The 19,709-nt window shown below is 46.1% G+C and overlaps 1 protein-coding gene across 2 annotated transcripts in view; it reads right to left on the bottom strand.

Annotated features, from left to right (window-relative positions):
• Positions 1 to 19,709, bottom strand: part of CSNK1G1 (casein kinase 1 gamma 1) — a 100,138-nt gene that overhangs the window by 61,972 nt on the left and 18,457 nt on the right. For both annotated transcript variants that reach the window (XM_068204258.1, XM_068204260.1), the window contains exon 2: positions 18,049 to 18,156. The gene's annotated coding sequence lies outside the window, so the exon portion shown is untranslated. The remainder of the gene's footprint in view (positions 1 to 18,048; positions 18,157 to 19,709) is intronic.

The following is a 19,709-nucleotide window of genomic DNA, read 5'->3' as shown; positions in this document are numbered from 1 at the left end:
CAATTTTTCAGGGGAGCCCTTCAGATGTAGGAAGGGACATCACAAATGAGAGGCTGGTGTAAAGAAGCCAAAGCCTTTCTTGTTCCCCCTTTCCCCTGTCTCCCAAAGGAAAAGCTCACTTCCCTTAAACTCAAAACTTCTTTGACCTCCATGAGTTACTTTGGGGACCCTTCCATGACAAGGAACAAGTTTTCACAAAGTCTTGATTTGTGGCACAATTTCAGAAATCTGTCCAAATTGAAATAATCAGTGAACATCCCCTTCTTCAAATTGAAGCAAGCAGGCCTGGTCCAGGTCTGTGTGTGGTTTTGATCCCTGAAGGAGTCACTACATGCCAGAAATAAAACTGAAGATGCCTGATGGATGAAGCAACACCCTGAAAAGCAGGAATTCAGCCCCATAATTCCTTTTTAAATCTTTTAAGAAGAGACATCCAAGAAAGCTTCATTTTCTTTTGGGATAGGTGAACTCACCCTGCTCTCTACAGACACAGGACCACAATTCCTCAAAGCAGTTCCAAGATCATTGCTTTAGGACAAGGCACATGCCTTCCCACTGGCTTTTCCAACATCCACCCCACGTGCCTGTGTAAATACGTCTGGTAAGTCTCCTGATGTGAAGAGCACTTTCCAGACAAGATCTGCTACTTCCCACATGACTTCAAAGACTAGAAAATCCTCCAGGGCTCTCAACTGACATGTTATAAACACACAGATATGAGCTCACCAGCTTCCACCCTGCTCAGTGTAAAAAGTAGAGCCTTCAGCACCAGAAAACTTCACTGGCTTTGCCACAGATTGAGACAAAGCACTCACCCTCTGGAAAAGGGAGAGCAGCCAAGCTGCAGGTAAGGAGAAACATTTTGAAACTAGGACATACATGATGTCTTTGCTCATTTGCTCATGTTTTTAGCATCTACCAACTCATTTTATGAGCTTACACCCCTAAGTTTAGAGGATCAAGCTGGCTTTGTATGCTCTGCCTCACTGTGTACATTAACAGCTTCCAAGGCGTCAATGCTCTGCCTTTATTAAAGTGCAATTAGTAAAGCCTTCATTCCCAGCTCAGCTCTCTTCTGCATGGACACACATCTCCACAGGCTTCACATCCCTTAAAGCCTTCTCATCCCACTGCTTTTATCTCCCTACTTTCATGATGTTGCATTTCTTATCCTGCTTCTGTCCTTCCTACTGGCCACAAAAAATTTTTCTTCTTCTGCAGCCATCCCTTTACTTACTCCTGGCAGAGTCACTGTTCTAATAATGAGAAGAGTTTTGAGATTTGCCCTGCTCCTGAGGAGACAAATGAACAGATTACCAAATACCTTATCTTAGAATCACAGAATCCACAAGGTTGGAAAGGCTGAGTCCAACCATTAACCCAGCACAGCCAAGGCCATCACTTAACTGTGTCCCCAAGTGCCACATCCACACATTTTCTGAACACTTCCAGGCGTGGTGACTCCACCACTGCCTTGAGCAGCCTGTTCCAATCTTTGACAAACTCTTCTATGGAGAACTTTTCCCCAATATTCAAACTAACCCTCACCTGGCACAGCTTGAAGTCGTTTCCTCTTGTATTGCTGTTTGTGCCCTTGGAACAGAACCTGACTCAGCCACCCAGCTGTCCCCTCCTGTCAGGGAGTTGTGCAGAGCCAGAAGGTCCCCCCTGAGCCTCCTCTTCTTCAGGCTGAGCCTCCCCAGCTCCTTCAGCTGTTCCTGGTGCTCCAGACCCTTCCCCAGCTCAGTTCCCTTCCCTGGACACCCTTCAGAGGTCCAAAACTGACTCCAGGATTCCAGGTGTGGCCTCAGGAGTGCCCAGTACAGGTGGTCAGTCCTTACCCTGGTCCTGCTGGTCACACTATTGCTGATACAAGCCAGAACACAGCTGTTTTTTTGGCCACCTGGGCTCATGTTGACCATGTCAGGTCCTTTCCCACCAGGCAGCCTCCCAGACACCAACTCCATGCATGGAGTGTTCCACAGGGTTGTTGTGACTTAAGTGCTGGACCCAGCATTTGGCCCTATTGACCCTCACACTGCTGGCCTTGTCCCATGGATCCAGCCTGTCCAGATCCCTCTGCAGAGCCTTCCTGCCCTCCAGCAGATCCACACTCCTGGTATTACCTGGAAGAGGGCCCTGCTCTGGTACTTGGCTATTACCCAAGCCAAGGAAGGGAAGATGGAAGCTCAAATACTTTCCCCACTTAGACATGAGAAGTATCTTTTTTTGGTTCTTTTTTTTTTTTTTTTTTTTTTTCATCTCCCACTCAAGAGCCTTCTGGTTACTTCAAGGATCTTCCACTGGATGTATTCCAAACTCCCCCACTGCACCCCAGCAGCACCTCTACACAGTGATCAGCATTTATCTGTGCTTCCTCAACCAGCACTACACTGACCTGGTTTCAGTGTCCTCAGTGTTGTGCAAAACAACAGAAAAACTGAAAAAGTAGGTCAAAATTCTCTGTTGCAATTTAGAGCTGGGAACAGCAGTGACAAAGCTGGCTGCCAACTACAGCAAGCAGGTGCACGTCACGTCAGATGCCCCTCACTTGGGAGATTCTTCCCAACCTTGGAGGTTGCAGATGCCTTTTAAACATTACAAATTGCTTCTGCTGAATCATTTGACCCAACAATTTAATCTTCAGCTTGTGCAGTTAGTTTTGCTCAGTGCTTCACAGAAGGAAAATAAGGAGGCACACAAATAATATTTAAGTCTATATAGCTGGGAAGGGAGAAGAATGGACAACTGTGGATCACTACACTCATTCATTACTCATGAATGCCCAGGACTGTCAAGTTTGCATTCTCCAATTACAGTTTTTACAAACAGGGATGAACCCAAACGAACTTGTGCCTTTTTCCAGCCAAGTGAAGTGAACTTCCAAGACCTCTTTTCCTTGAAGGCCTTGTAAACATGCTAAAACACATTAATTGTATAATCCCCAACTAAATATATTGGCAAGTTACTTTCCCAAGTGATCTCAGTCGATTGTTTCACTGAGGGTGATCCAAGCACCCATTCTTTAAGTTCATTCCTGAACTTTGCTCCCAATCCCCTCTACAGAAGCTCAGCATGAAAGCCAGGAATGTTTCTAAGGGAAAGACTAATTTAGCTGGAAATTTAGTTCTTCCACATGAGCAGAGTCAAAACAAAGCATAGAGCATTTTCCAGGGAAGTGGATTGTGTGATGTGAGATCAATTCATCGACTTCTCTCCCCAAACTGAGTCCCAGCCAAATGTGTGCAACCAGCCAGGGATGCACATTCTTAGAGATGTAAAATGGACTAGAGACCATGATCTGTCAGAAAAGGAGGGTTAGTGCTGTCTATGAAGAGGTAGATTATGCTGGAACAGCTAAAGAACAGCAGAATGCTGGAATAAAATGAAAAAATCCCCTCATGAAATCTGAGCTCTACATTTTTTTTTTGGGGTTGTTTTGTTTTTTTTTTTTTTTTTTTTAGGCTGGGTAGAGTAAAAGCTGTAGTGCAACTGCCAGATCAGTGCCTCTGTATCTTCTGAGGCTTGAGCAGACATCAGACTCACATCCCTCTGTAGAAATCCCATCGGAGTGCCAATGCCTGGCTGTGAGCAGCACACCCCTGTGATCCCTGCAGGTGCCCAGTCCATACACCCCACCAGCCCCAGGGCTGCATTCCCTGCATCCCGGGGGTCCTGCATCCTGCTGTCCCTGCCTGGAGGGGACTCTGACATCGACAGCACTTTCAGGATCTACCTCCTGATAGTACAGCAACTGACCCCAGCTTTACAATCCAGTGTTTAGAATCACAAAGGTTGGAAAAGATCTCCAGGATCACCAAGTCCAATCTTTGAACAGCTTCTCAAATAGCCTGGTGGTCGGGATACCATCTCTGCTCGCAAAACAGGCTGTGTAAGGCCACATAAGATCAGGTTTCAGCAGAAATATGTATTTATGGGGATGCTACAGAGGAAACGAGGAGAAACCTGCCAGCAGCAAAAGCTCTACAACAGTCCCTGCAGAAGTTCTCTTCTCCCATATCCAGGCATCATAAACCTGTAGGTGCATTTTTCCTCTTAAAATATCAAGTTGTTTAACAGCAAAAAGAGAGGTGCAGATGTCCCTATACTAGCCCTTTCCTTCCAGGCAATGGATTTGAAGAAGAAAAGGGCAAAGATGACTTCCAGACAACCGTGTGCATCCATCATCAAGGAATAATCCACAGCACATGGATTCAGGTGCATCCATGGTGGTTGATGGATGCAGTTCGCAGTTAATGGTATCAAAGTCCTCGACAAGACCACCACAGGAGCTGAGGCTCTGGAGCAGCCTTGGATCACTGGCAGCAACATCACTTTTACAGATTTACAGCCTAATTTAACACAGATGCACCTCAATCATCTACAATTGTTTTATCTGCGCTCCGTCTGGCAAGGAAAAGCAGCACAGAGGATAAATTGCAGACAGGCTCAGCCTGAAAAGACTGGTCAGCTTGGCAGCCAAACACAACTTCCCCCCACCCCCAAAAACCTTGGTAGTCTCCAAACCATGAAGTGCTTTCTTCTGCTTCAGAAAGGAATGCAAATATCAAGTTTAGAGCCAAGGCAGCTTTCACAGTGTGTGTGAGGTGGGAAAAGCCTCTCACCACAAGAAAAGTCCTTGTGAAGTTGAGGAGATGGGTCAAAGAAAACTGAAGACACTTTGATGGCAAGGGTGGGTAGAAGCTGTGCTAGTGGAACCCAGCTTGGGATAACCTCAGGAAGCCCTGAGGTGCTGAGGGCCTTTTGTCCCTGTCCAAAGTGAATCCAGCATCCAACAGGTATGTGTTTCCCCTATGGAAGGACACATTCCTGTCAAGGGACAGCCAGTATCCATAAAAAGTGTCATAACAGAACAGCAATGAGGTGAGATTCAGATGCAGGGTCTTTGTATTCCAGCTTAAGAAAGCTCCAGGTCCCCAGGCTTGTGGTTAACTAATGGGAACAGGTTGTCCCCTCTCTGTCCCACCAGTACCTAGAGCACTTCCAAAAGCTGAGGACAAACAAGCAGAATGGTTTCTTTGTTGCCTCAGCTCAAAATGACACCAAACTTCTGCTAAGTCTCATACCAGCTCCTAAAATGATCTTCAGAAACCACTGGTTAGATTCAGGATCAGCTTCCTGGTGCTCAGTGTTTGTACCTGATGGCTCAGGAGACAGGAAAACATCTGGACTCTTACAGCACTGAGCTCTAAACATGGGTGTAAGTGCTCTCTCAATGTCCAAGTGTGCACCACAGAGCAGCAAAGCCTTGGAGAAGATTCCACTTCCCAGCAACAGAAATGAAGTTCTGAGGGCGCACCAGAAGCAGGTGGCTTCAGAAAGGGATTTTCATGCAAGTACCTAATTCAGTGAGATGATTTAGTCACTGAGTGCCAAACACACCACGAATTGGGCATGATTCAGCCTGGCTCAGGTATGTCCTGCAGGGATCAACAGCAGCCACCAGCCAAAGCTTGTGTGGCTGTAAGAGACTGTGCATCCATGTCCTGTGATTCCAAGTATGACCCCGCAGTAACTCAAGCAGCTGTTTTTCACCACCACACAGCCTCATACAAAGAGAGGATGAAGAGATAAGAAGGGAACAGTGGGTAGAAGTCTCAAGTACACTCTGTGCAGCTGAACTTTAAGACCTGGCCTGGCAGGCGAAGCCCAAACACCCCACAGCAAATGGGGAAGAGAACTCTGCCAAGTCTGCATCACTCCATCCCACAGACTCTTGACAGTGCCCAACAGACTTCATTCGAGGCTGCTCATCACTAAAAACTCGTTGTAAGAGCTGGGTAATAAAACTGGAAACATGGTGATGTTGGAACAGCAGCACTTCTTAAGAAAACAGTAATGGTGATGCCACCAGGAGAAAGATGGAGTGTATTAAGGGAAAACACAAGAAAACCTGAAAGTCCATGATTTAATGTACATGTTTTTTCCTTTTAATGCCTAACTTCACCTTCTCTTTCATGAAGATGCTGTCTTTTCCAGCAGTCAAGGAGAGAGGAGCAGACCACACTGTCTCTTCATATAATGAGACATTTGGAAGGAATTTGACTGACATCACCTACATATTTTGTTTGCAATTAAAGCATGTCTTGAAGAGGAAACCATGTACCTGAGACCTACAAAGGGAGAGAAATCTGTCCCAGCCTTTAATGGGCTGCTTTTATGGAGGTGAATTGCTGTCAGACGGAGGTGACTAACCATTCACCTGCTTTTGAGGCTTAGAGCACAAGGGAGCTGGAAAGGTAAGAACCACAACTCCTTAGTAATAAATCCTGCTGACTTGGGCTTAATAAATCAGTGCTTCAGCCTAAGCAACCCAATGCTGTTGCCAGCACCCTGATTACTTGCCATGTCTGTTTTGGGAGAGGAGGGTTTTTACTGGGATAGATAAAGTCCATTAAAAACTGCCAGAATTTGTTATTTAAGGCACTGTTACACTCAAAGCCTGAAACCTACAGCAATCCCCCGCCTGGTATGGGATTATAAAAACTCCATGATGTCAACACTACAGCCCCAAAACAAGCTGTCCCACCCCAAAACTCACCCATCCCACAGGGCAGCATCCTTATGGTATATAAAGAGCCATTATTTCCCTCCTCTCTGATAAGACTCCGTGTATCGCCTACATCTCCCAACTCTGTGTCCTGATGAAGCAGCTCAGCTGTCAGAAGGATTTGGATTACCTGTGTGACTGAAAGGTGCTAGGAATTACATCCAGACCAAGCAAAATACCCACTGGAGAAGCAGAACCCCCTTGCAGGCAGGCTAGATGTTTAGATCCTGTCTCTTGCCTTTTAAATTTTCTTTTGTTATAATTTATTTTTCTTCATTTATTTCTAAATGAAGCAAAGGTCACTCCATTTGCTGGCAGTTGAGCCGCCTCCTCCCCAGTGCAAGGTCCAGTCTTGGTTACTGGTCTAATTCTGTGCTGGTGGCTACACCCACGCAAACACCATCAGCTCCATAAAAATCTGCACTTCCTCAGTAGGGCCATTAGGCACCGTAATCCCAAAATACACAGACAGACAGTTGCATTTATTCACAGAAACTAAATGTTTGTGCTGAGCTCCTTCCTCAATCTGGCAAGGAAGTGGCCTGTGGGACCCTCCTCCAGGGGGAAGCCAAGCAGGAGCCACCAAACTCCAAGAGCAGCCACATGGCTTTAAAAAAAATCATAGTGCTTGAAGGTTTGTGCTGTTAGTTGGTTTTCTGGGTTTTATCTTCCTCAAATGTGAAGATGTCAGCTCCTCAGAAGTCTTCACACACTGGATGGGTATTTTAGCTCCTTCCAGGTGTACTAGGAAGCACCATCCCAGACCTGTAATTTCTCTACCTGTGCTTTCATGGTCCAACTTCTTTGTAAAATGATGCCAAGGTGAGGTCCATGTGCTCCAGGTGGAGCAGCATCAGCAGAGATGGAGTCTCTGCACTGGTACTCCTGTAAAGCCATTGTACATGCCAGAACACGTCTGGGTGACAAGTGCAGCACCAGAGATGGCAACAAACACACTCTGGTTTCTCACAGTGACAGTCTGGAGAAATTTCAGAGACATCATCTTGCCAATACCCATCCAGCTCTCACATGGGCATCACCAAGGTCATCAAATTTCCCCCCTCAAGCTCACAGTAAAAGGACAAATTTAAATTTGTGAAGGATCAGCCTGGTTAAGACATCACTATCCCCTCCTGGCTCTTCTGAACACAGGATGGCAAACAGGGGTGATCAAACAACACCTACCTTTGCACTGGGTGATGGACAATGTGCCCAAGAGGGTGTTAATGCCTATAAGGACATCTGCAATCCCCAAAATCCCTGCATAGCGAGAAAAATACCATGGAGCTGTGGTAGGGGTGGGTTAGGTTGGATATCAGGAAAAAATTCTTTCCTCAGAGGGTGGTCAGGCATTGAACAGGTTCTCCAAGGAATGGTCTTGGCTGCCACAGCTCAAGGAGTGTTTGGACAAGGCTCTCAGGGACATGGAATTATTGGGGTGTCCTGTGCAGGGCCAGGTGTTGGACTTGATATTCCCTGTGGGTCCCCTCCAACTCAGGATATTCCATAAACTATGATTTTTCAAGGCACAAGCAATAACTCCAGAGCCGTATCTAGCTTCAATGGCACATTTATTTTCATTATTAAGCCAAATTTTGGAAATGCTGCTGTGTTAAGGTCATGGCAGTGGATTTAATTTGTGTCAGCTTCTGTCACTGACACTGATAACCCTTTATGTGCATCTCAGCACGGTGTCACTGCCTGATGCTTATCTGACAGGTCAATCTAAGGCACTTCAACAGTGAGTGAACACCTGAGCTCCCTTTCTGAGGTCACCTTGCTGTTTTGGTTACATCCATCACAATCTGTGCCAGAAGAGCATCACCACTGGAGCTACTCAATGCCCTAAAGGAGGGATACTGCATTACCAACCCACAGCAAATGTTCAAGCTCACAGTGCATCCGATGGAGCAACGACAGCTCAAGGAAGCAGCCTGCAAACCAGCAGGGAAATAAGCTGAAGGGACGGTTCCATTTCTGAGAGGTAATTTTACATGAAAACTCTTCCTGCTTCTCTCCTTTCCCTCACATTAAGGACTTTGCACAGTTCACAGCCTGGCTCCGTTTGCTCTAAACTCCAGACGTGCCTATGTAAAGGGAATATTGTGCCAAAACAAACAAATCTTCCACCCACTTGTGGTCCAGCAATCCATTAGGAAGGAAAGACAAGGCACACATCACTAAAACTATAAATACCCGCTGGTATGGACAAGAGTGAAGGCTTGTGGTTAACAAAAAGAAGGATTTTGCTGCATTCCTCAAGGCATTAGAATTAAACGTTGACACTTCTGTTTCAGAAGTTGCTAACCCCTTCCTGCGTGTATAGACTGGTTTAGGTTGGAAGCTCAGTTTTTTCCACCCCCTGCCATGGGCAGTAACACTTCCCACTAGCCCAGGTTACTCCAATCCCCGTCCAGCCTGACCTTGAACACTTCCAGGGATGAGGCAGCCACAGCTGCTCTGGGCAACCTGTGCCAGGGTCTCCCCATCCTCAGAGAGAAGAATTTCTTCCCAATATCCCATCTAACCCTGCCCTCTGGCAGTGGGAACACATTCTGCCATGTCCTGTCCCTCCATCCCTGGTCCCCAGTCCCTCTCCAGCTCTCCCTCTCCCTCTCCCCTCCAGGCACTGGAAGGGGCTCCAAAATCTCCCTGGAGCCTTCTCTTCTCCAGGTGAACACCCCCAGCTCTCCCAGCCTGGCTCCAGAACAGAGGGGCTCCAGTCCTTGGAGCATCTCCGTGGCTTCCTCTGGACTGGCTCTAGCAGCTCCACCTCCTTTCTTTGCTGGGACCCCTGAGCTGGAGGCAGCTCTGCAGGTGGGGGTCTCACCTGAGTGGGGCAGAGGGGCAGAATCCCCCCCCTGCCCTGCTGCCCAAGCTGCAGGGCACTGGGGTTTGGGGCTGCCAGGGCTGTGCTCAATCCCTTTTCTGCCCAGCCTGTGTTTGTGCTTGGGATGGCCCTGGCCTAGGGGTAGGACACTGCACCTTGGCCTTGTTGTGCTCCATGAGTGTCCCACTGTCCCACCTCTCCAGGTCCCTCTGCATGCCATCCCTTCCCACCAGCCTGTTGACCACAACATAAAGTTGACATCAATCCCACTTAACAAAGAATTCAAAGACCCTGAATTCCTCCACCATTATGATGAAGTCACAGGAGACCTATCCACACATATTCCCTCCGTGAGGAAAATAATGAAGTACCAGTTCAGCTGTGCAGCATAACACAAAGGAATCCACATGGGAATGGAGCTGCTCATCCCTATTCACAGAAAAAGAACTTCAGAACTTGGGCCTTATTAGACACTGGATCATCCAAGAACTGAAACCACATTTCCCAAGACATACTTGAATTCACTTATTCCAGCAGCAGAAGCTATAGGAAGTGTGTGCAGCTCCATTAAACTGTATTTTCCATCCTAGAATGACTTAAAAATTAGTGACACTGCAAAGAGAAGCCGAAAGGTTCCTCAACAACCAAAACTGTGATATAGGAACAGTTTGGTGCAGAGAGATTATAAAACACCTTATGGACTCCCTGGATTAGCAATGGGAGAAACTGAAGCCAATGCCCTGCAAGAAAACACTGAACAAGGAATGATGATCAGAGGAAGTCTCTGGAGCTGGAGGAGAAAGCTGTTTATTCTACCTCACACTCATCTGGACTTCAGAGTTAAGTTTATCTTTTAAAACAAAGCAGAGATGCCACACAGGTACTCACAGAGATCCACAGCCAAGGGAAGCACATCCTGATGATAACATTCCTTCATCCTGCACTGCACGGCCCTGCACTAATCACAGCTGGCACATTCCTTCTCACTGAACTTCAACGCTTATTTCACAAGCAGTAACCTCACTGAGCAGAGACACACCACCTTTTTCCACCGTATTAGTTTTAACACCATCATCTAAAACAACACATGGGGGGTTGTCCCCTGCAGGACTTGCCTCCAAACCATGGGAAAAGTCAGTTGCCACCGAGCCTCTTTGCCCTCTGAGAGGCACAAACTTCCCATCTAAATCCTCCCCCACCACCAAATCTTCACTTAAATACAGGCTGAGCTCTAAGAATCCTTTGCTGGAACCCTGCCTCTCTCAATCACAGATCCCCTTTAGGTGCTATCTTAAACTGTATTTCCAGGAGTAATTACTCCATTACAGCACATGTTCCCCCTCCCATGCCAACAACATGACCTTGAGAAAGCTGGAAAAACAAGCCAAATTCTTCTGCCTACAAGGTGGTTCTTCCACAAGGAAAGACAGCACCTCTTGATCGCATCTCTAGACAACAGCCCTGTACTTCAGGCACTTTTTCAAACATTGTCTTTTGTGGTTTGAAACCCAAAAATGGCTCTGTACTCAGCCACAAAATACCCTTTTGAATCACCACATGCGGAAGAAAATTCAGGCTATTTCTAGCTGAGTCTTCTCAGACAGATCATGAAAACAGGCAGGTGGCACAAGGGCATTTCAGATTACTCCTGAGAAGCTGATGCCATGACAGTGCAGGTGTGATGGACAAGCACCAGCCAGCCAAGCCCCCGGGAGCACGGGAAGAGCACAGCGATGCTCCGTGTTGGAGTGAAGGACTTAGAGACCATCTCAGAACCTGTAATATCATCAATGCTACTGTGCTGGACTGGTTTTCCCCACCTGACTGAACCCGCCCTGCTCTGGGTGAATCTGTGCAGCCTCCTGTTCCCACAGCTCATGGAACAGTGCCCTACAGCTCGGGCCATGAGAGGTAGCCCATCCCTTCTTGAACCTGTGACCTTCAGAGCTCATTTGAGGACCACCATCCTTGTTCATATGGAGCAGCTCCATGTCTCCAAAGATGGCATCCCAGAAAAGGCAAAACTTGATACAATTTCACTGTGGCCAACTTACACATCTGCATCAGAAAGGTCTTTTTAACCCATTTTCCATTTCCATGGATAAGCAAGACAACAAGAATGGGAAGAAAGATGTTTTGTCACAGAAACTGCCCAGACTTGGTTCTCATTCACCTGGAGAAGAAAGCTTAGGTGATAAGGAAACTGAGGGCCATCTGCCTCCTACTACAGGAAATGTTAAGAATTAGACCTCCCAGAACCTGAGGGCAACATTAAAATGGAAAGCAAACTCTCACCATGCTGGTCTGGCCATCATCCCTCCCAGGCTATATCTCAGGACAAGGTGAAGATGCACATGGAAAAGGAAACAACCTACCTATATATAATCAACCCCTTGTTTGTGATGGATCATTGCTTGACCACATCTATAAACTATCAGTCTGATGTCCCCAAGGGACCTGGCTTCATTACCTGCACTCTCTGAAGTGATTTACAGCCCTGCAAACCTCTGCTGCTGCTTGAGGAAGAGAAGATTACAATAACCATGTATTTGCCTGTAGAAATCACATCACCTGCCACTGGCCAGGAAGGAGGTAGGACAGTCCCTGTCTGCAGCTGATCTCTCCTCTTCCACAGGCCACACATGCAAATTCTGCACAGCACAACCTGGGACCACTCACACCAAAGGACATCTGACAGGAAACAGGAGATGCCACTTCCAGGAGCCAAGCTCTTCTGGTGTCCCCTGAAACACTACCAGATACAGGTAAAGATGCCCAAGTATTCTTTGACATCTCTTACACACCTGCATGCTGAGAAAATGAAAGGATTAATATGATTTTATATCTTTTCCAGGGAGTATTCCCTGGATTACTGTGATAGGTGCATGTTAGCAGTGGGGTTTGTTTGTTCTAAGGAAAGGCCAGTGGTACTGTATGACAATTTTCCCAACTCGCATACATATACAAAAAGCAGCTTATACCTGATCTGGGCAGTGATCAGGTGCAAAACTTAGCAATCAAGCTTTAGTTTTCCTGGTAGTGGGTTTTTTCCCCAGGAAAGCAATCAGTGAGATCAAGCCTCCAGCAGAGCTCAAAACCAGCCTTCTCAGCTAACCAGCCTTCTCGGCTCTGTTTACAACAGCACAACCACAGAGCCTGGGTGTGAGTCAAAGCTCCATATGTACAGCAATCCACATATTTGTGGAATCATGGAGTGGTTTGGGTGAGAAGGGCCCTTAGAGCTCATCTCATTCCAACCCTCTGCCATTGGCAGGGATGCCACTCACTATGATAGGACCCTTCTGGATTTGATCTTAGTCTTTCAGACACACAGGGAAGTGTTTCATTCTCAATCATCTGCAAATGCTGAAGCTCAAAAATAGGGGTTGAGGTGATGAAAAAAAGCTCCAAATCCTTAGAACTGAAACAATTAAGTGTTTGCACCTCCAGACTCATGACTCAAAGGAAGTGAACAGCAAGGAAACCTTCCCAGATAAAAATCAGTTTATCCCAGCAACAAGTCTATCCCAAATCTACAAGCACTTCCCAGTAGCTGCCTTCAGGTGACCCCTCAAATGGCCCCACAGCATCCCACAGGCCTGAAACAGAGCAGCTCAGGCTCCTCCAGCCCATTCCAGGGATGTAACAGACCATGAGCAGAGCATTAGTAGCTCAGCAGCCAGGCTGAGACAAGCTAAAAGCTGAAATTAGGCAAACACAAGGCAACTCCAGCCCAGTGGAGCCTCCCAGCATTGGCAACCATGGGTCAGGGTCACACCTCCCACACTGCTGGGAGGGACAGGGCAGCTTCATGAGCAGCGAGAGCCCCATACTGCCGCGGTTACAATGAAGGAGGAGAGTGGGAGGCAAATCCAGGCTTTAGGTGTCTCACTGGGGCTGAGGATGAGAGGACATGGCCTCCATCTGTGCCAGAGGAGGTTCAGGTTGGACATCAGGAGGAATTTCTTCTCAGAAGGAGTTATTAAGTCTCAGAATGGGATGCTCAGGGAGGTGGTGGAGCCACCTTAACTGGAGGTGTTCAAGAAACAGCTAATGGTAGGAATCAGTGTTCTGTTCTAGCTCAAAAGGCAGTGACTGGTCAAAAGTTGGACTTGATCTTAAATGTCTTTTCCAACCTGATTCTGGGACAAGATAATTCTCACTGAAGAGCTGAGCAGCCCCCAGGTTACCAAACAGGCATGCCTGGTACACCCACATCAGACAGGTACCCCAGTTAACATCCAGCTACCCCAAAAGCCACCTTCCTGGTCCTCCATCCATCAAACACCCTCAAGTCCCTCCTTTTCACCAGCTCTGGCACTTGTTTGACCTCTCAGTGAGTCAACTCCAGAACTGCAGGGCTGGCTGCCAGCTGAATCCCAGACTGGACTGGGTTGGAAGGAACCTTAAAGCTCACCCAGTTCCATCCCCCTGCCAAGGGCAGGGACACCTTCCACTAGCCCAGGTTGCTCCAAGCCCCATCCAACCTGGCCTTGAGATACTTTCACCTCCAGAATCTTCAAAATATCTGCAGAGCTGAACTTCTCTACTCAGTCCTTACTTCTCAGGTACAGAGCTGTCAACAATACCCCCAGTTACAGAGCAGTAAATTTCCTCTTGAAGCTCATCTGTCCCGTGCACACATCCATGCCCAAACTGCACAAGAAGCAGCAAAATGGGAGCAAGATATTCTTGTGGGGAAGGGAAATGGCACAGCTCTGCCTTGATTTATGTAGTCTCTGCAGACCTGGACAATAAAACAACAGACCCAAAACCCCAGGTGGCAGATAATTCAATCTTCTCCCACACAAAGTGGTCCTGGATGGACAGGACAAACCCCCAGAATGGGGACGTTTCAGAGACAAAAGCTGCTGGGAACTTCTTGCAGTGACCACCAGGACCACTCAACCCACTGGGTCACTCTCTTCCCCCAGCTGGAAAACTGAGGTAGGAGTTGGTTTCCCATTGAAATATGAAATAGTAAATAGTCTAGCAAAGCACACAGTTGATCACAGAAGATCTACAAACAGCAGGATTCCCATGGTGGCATATCCACCAAGTAGAATTAATCCATACAGAGCTAATTGCCCAAGTAACACTAACAGTTGTAAAACAGCTTGATCCCATCCCCCAGCTCCCAACACCACATTTATGGAAACACTAAAAACCACAGACAAGGCCTCATAGTTCACCACAAAAATCAGGATCCATCGTTGCTGCAATCAAACTGTAAGGCTGGCAGTGGAATTTTAGCAAGGAAATGGAAATCACACTGGCATACAATTGTTCCGCCTCCCTGTTCGCCTTCACACATTTCTCACAGGTCAATTTTAAAGAATTAAGTCTTGTTCAGTGAAACATCTGGTGGCTGTTGCTAGAGGAAACCGACTATCTGCAACATTTGAGCAAAAATAATGAGTTACATAAAAGCCAGACTGCATAAGCAAGGACAAGTGTTTTGCCAGTCTGTGAATCTCAAAACCTTACATGAAACCTCATGTTTAATTTCTGGGTTAGAATACAATGAAGTCAACTTACAAGCTTTGCAAAACCCATGAAGATTTGAGTTTTCCCTAAGTTTATGAGGATATAATTGTGCAGTACTGGAATTAACTTTCTAGCTAGCAGCTGTCCTAAAGATTTTCTGCCAACAGCATAGACAGATGAATTACAGCTTAAAAATGGACCATTTCAGCTTTAGGCACTTTCAGACTCAGTTCAAGACAGAACAAGTTCAAGAGTTAGAGAAGAAGGTTTTGTCTTTCACTGTTTGAGTCAGTTCTCCTATGCCTAATGGAAGAATATTTCCCCTTAATGCTACAGATCACCTTCTCCTCAGGTTTTCTCAGTGTCTGGAGACCAACACTGACCAGCTGAGGCTGCACTGGGCTGAACAGGAGTGATTTCGTGGGAGAAGTTGAGAGGAGCTCTAATGTATCACAATACACATCCACAAGACCAACCAGAAGCCTTTAAGATTTCAGAGATTTGATGGGGGCTCTCCAGCTCCTGAAGTCCCACAACTGGAAGGGCAAAATTCCCAAGAACATCTCCAGCAGGCAGCTCTAATATACTGGAATTGCACTTCACATGATGTACCTTTCTACAAATAGATATTGCTGTTTTTTGAGGAGTGCTTAAGCACTTAAATAATCCAGAAGCCTGATGGATGACTAATACAACTAGAAAGCTCCATGTACAAAAAGAAATTTAGGCTTCCCCACATTACCAGGGCTGCTCTCAGGATGCAAGCAGGGTACAGAGGAGGCACCTACGGCCCTCACAGCTGTCTCCCTGGTTTCGGACATCAGCTCGAGGCTGCAGCTGCTGTTGCTCTTGTTCATTTATGCCATCCAGGGAAAAAAATTTGCACCTAAGGCCAAATTCCTCAAGCTGGACGTGGCTGACTGAGCACACGGAGGTCACTACGGCAGTGCCAAGAGCCAGCTCCTCACTCACATGGATAAAGTCTGGTTTTGCAGCACAAATGAGGGAGGGAAGCATCTGGCACTGGTTTCACTGGGGCTGGGAAGAAGTCAGGCCAGTGCACCTTGGGGAAACTGAGGCAGGGAACACACAGGTGAGGACACACACGGACAAGTGATGGCATGAGGCAGAGTGCTGGCTCACAGCAGCACCTGTGGAAGTCACAGAATGGGAAAACCAGCACGTCTTTAAATATTAAATTAAAATATACACTAAGATTAAAGGAGGCAGGAACAGGAAACAAGATTCACCTAAGTGAAAAAGCATGCTAGGAATGTAAATCTTGGGAAATAGGCATATCTGAGGCAAAAAACCTTCCCAAGATCCCAGACATCTTATAGGCAGAAAAACAAGCCAGTGACTTCAGCTCCAAAAGAAACCCTCCACAATATCACAACAGCAAAGCTTTAGACTGCAGGAGCTTCTCTTTGAGAAAAAAAAAAAAAAAAAAAAAGTGAAAGAAGGCCCAGGCAGATGACACAGCCTCTGCTGGGCTCACAGAAGATATTAAAGCACAATACTGCACCAGCCTGAACTGCTCAAACTAAACACTTTTCAACAATTAATGACACTCCTACTGCTGTCACCAAAAATAGACAAATTGGTTTTAGGGAATGAAGCTGCAAAAATAATTTGAGATACAATATCAAGTAAAATTGGAACCAGATTTCTCCTCCAGGCTGGAAGCTGCTGAGAGGATGAAACTGTGGCCCATCCACTGTGCCCCCCCTGCCCCCAGCTGAAATTACCAAAAGGCAAGAGCTCATGAAACTTTCTACAGAGAAAATTCTAAACGGAAATTACAATTTTAAAAGAATTTGTTTTGTTGCATCACTTTGGCCAAAAATAGAATCAACATTCCCAAAGGATGCTGCACAATTATGGCCCTAAACAAAACATCCCAATGACTTCTTCGGGATCACTTAGTCTGCACAGAAAAAAATTGTTTATCACTACATAAATGCTTTTTCAGAAGTCCAGAAAGGGAACTCTGGTGCCAGTTTCAGCCTTTATGTACAGCCCAAAAACCCCATGTACCAAGCAGGGACTTGCACTCCCTAAAGGTCACCACCCTCACCAAACCAGAACACTCACTGGTTTATTTTCATGAAATCAAGGGATCTACCCCCACTGGAATCAGTCCAACGCTCTTACCTACAAATACTATTCCATTTGATTTCTGGAGAAGAAAATTTTCCCAAATTTTGAGTTTTCTGCTCATTCTGTAGGTGACCTGTTACAGATTAGATAACTTGACCCTTATTTTATTTGTCACACAAACATACTTATACACACAACACAACAGCTCTGCTCACCACAAGACACTCTGGACTCTCCCTGCCTTTAATCCTGCCCAATTTCCTTGTTAGTCACTGAAAAGCAACAGCAGCTACCTACTTCTCAGCTACCTACTTCTCAGCTCTACACGTGTCTTTCTAAAAATAATACCAGGGAAAGGAAATCGGGGATGTAAGTTCCCAGATAAGTTACTTCAGATGAAAAATGCTGACAAAACTGGGAGGAAAAAAAAATCAAAATGGAAATAAGGAATAAGAATTGAACAACTTACATTTGGGTCTCTAAGCATCCTTCCATAGGCTCGGCAGATATTTTATTGCTAATCCAGGTAAGATACTGGATTTTTAGTGTCTTGCCTTATATAGACAATCAAAGAATCACAGAATGGTTTGGGTTGGATGTGACCTTAAAGATCACGTTGTTCCACCCCCTGACATGAGCAGGGACACCTTCTATTAGCCCAGGCTGCTCCAAGCCCTGTCCTGGTCTTGGACACCTCCAGGGATGGGGCAGCCACACCTGCTCTGGGCAACCTGTACCAGGGTCTCACCACTCTCACAGGGAACAATTTCTTACTTGTATTTAACCTAAATTTCCTCTATTTCAGTTTGAAGTCATTCTCCCTTGTCTTGTTCTGGATGAAAAGTCCCTCTCCAGCTTCCCTGTAGCCCCTGTAGATCCTGGAAGTTTCTCTGAGGTGTCCATGCAACCTTCCCTTCTCCAGGCTGAACACCCTCAGTTCTCCCTGTTTCCACAATGGAGGTACCTCTTATCAAATAGAGGGGAGTTTGGGCTTTTTAGAAAGGAATATTTGAGCTCCAAGCTAAGACACTCCAGACCATCAAAGGCAGGTGACACTCACCACCTGATGTGTAATTCACTTCTTAGGCTTGTTATCCAAAATCACAGGGCAGGGAGTGCTGGGCCACGGGAGCAGCAGAGCCGCCAGGCACTCATATCTGTACCGAACCTGGTAAGGAAGAAAACACATTTTAGTAAGTCTCCATCCAACAGTTTACACCAGTAACCTCCAATCTTACTGCATTCTGCTTAAAAACAAAAAAGGCATTATTTGGTTTCAGCTGGGTACGGCAGCATCCAAGTACTGGGGATGAAAACAGAGTCAAACCCCACTGCTCATCGGAAAATCATTCTCCTTACCCTATGTCACGGCAAACTCATAGCTTTCCATGCAATAAATAACGTGAACTTCAGTTCAGAAGACAGTGTGTTCTTAAAAAATACATCTTTCTGTCTCTTCAGTAATTGGAGGTTTGGTTTTTGGTAAAGTGCGTTTCCCCACCTTGGGAAACAGGTTCCCAAACCTGAACTCCCTTGACGCAGTGTGCCTGGGCTGGCTCCATCTCCTGCCATGCTCCAGGCACTTTGGTCAGAAGGAAGCACAAGGGGTTTTTTTGTTTGTTTGTGACTTTCTTCCTTAAAAACCACCCTCCAGAGCACAGGGTCCAAACAGCAATTTCTGAAGGGGAGTGCACTGTAAGACACGTGTGGAAGTCAAACCGAAATGAAAGTATTTCTGGGTAACTCTGCCCAGAGCAACCAGAGACAGCTTGTTCTGTTCTGCAATCAAAACTTGGGCACGTAACACTCTTTGAAAGAAAACACATGGATAGTTGTTACAAAAATGAAAATTTTAAAAAGCAACTTTAAGTTTTGAGAAGCTCTGACTATCATCTAAAGAAGATTCTTCTGAAACACCATGGGAGATTCCTTTACGCAGGCTACAAGCAAGCAGCTCCCCAATGGGTATTCCAAGCAAAGTTAGCAGTTTTATCCTTTTTTTTTTTTAAATCCTTATTTTGCTTTACATGAAGTGCAAGACAGACCAAGGCCACTGTGACTGTGCTGCTGAGTGACACCACTTTGAAGCATGTGGGAATTTGGTGTCCACCTCTGCCCTGTCCTTTCAGGAGCTTGTGGTCAGTCCAGTCCAAGTCACACCCGTGCTCTTCTGACATTGTTCATGGTTTCTGTCCTCCAGAAGCCTGGAGGATTGCTCAGTGGGGTTGTAGCAGACTTTGAAAGTCCTCACGAGCTTCCAACAGCTATCATTAATTAATCCTCCTCTACAATTATCCAGCACCAGCTTCGGAATGAAGCCAACCACCAGCGTGAGGAACACATACCACTACTCCAGTGTACAAGCAGTGACACTCACTCCTCTCATATGAAAAGGTATTAGTGAGCTGAATGTAGGCCTCCATATAAAATTTACTGTAAAGCATTTAAGGCCAACTTTGTTCTACTTGATACTAAAGTAATTCCAAGTTATTTGACCAGGTCAGAGGCTGCAGCAAGGAAGAACCAGCCAAACTTGTACCAAAACAAGACCTAAAAGAAAGGGAAAACACACACACCTATTCACAGGAAAACAGAGACTGCATCTTTATTTAGTCACTTGTCATCCACTCCTGGGCAAAAAAACTGGAGCATCCCATTAACATGACAGTCCATATATTTAAATGCTGAACACCCTTTCAGCTCTGCTGTCTTGTCACTTGG

Source organism: Anomalospiza imberbis, chromosome 13 (genome assembly GCF_031753505.1).
Source record: "Anomalospiza imberbis isolate Cuckoo-Finch-1a 21T00152 chromosome 13, ASM3175350v1, whole genome shotgun sequence".
Classification (NCBI taxonomy): domain Eukaryota; kingdom Metazoa; phylum Chordata; class Aves; order Passeriformes; family Viduidae; genus Anomalospiza; species Anomalospiza imberbis.
Note: the sequence above shows the minus strand (reverse complement) of the source record. Positions and strands in the feature narration are given on the sequence as shown.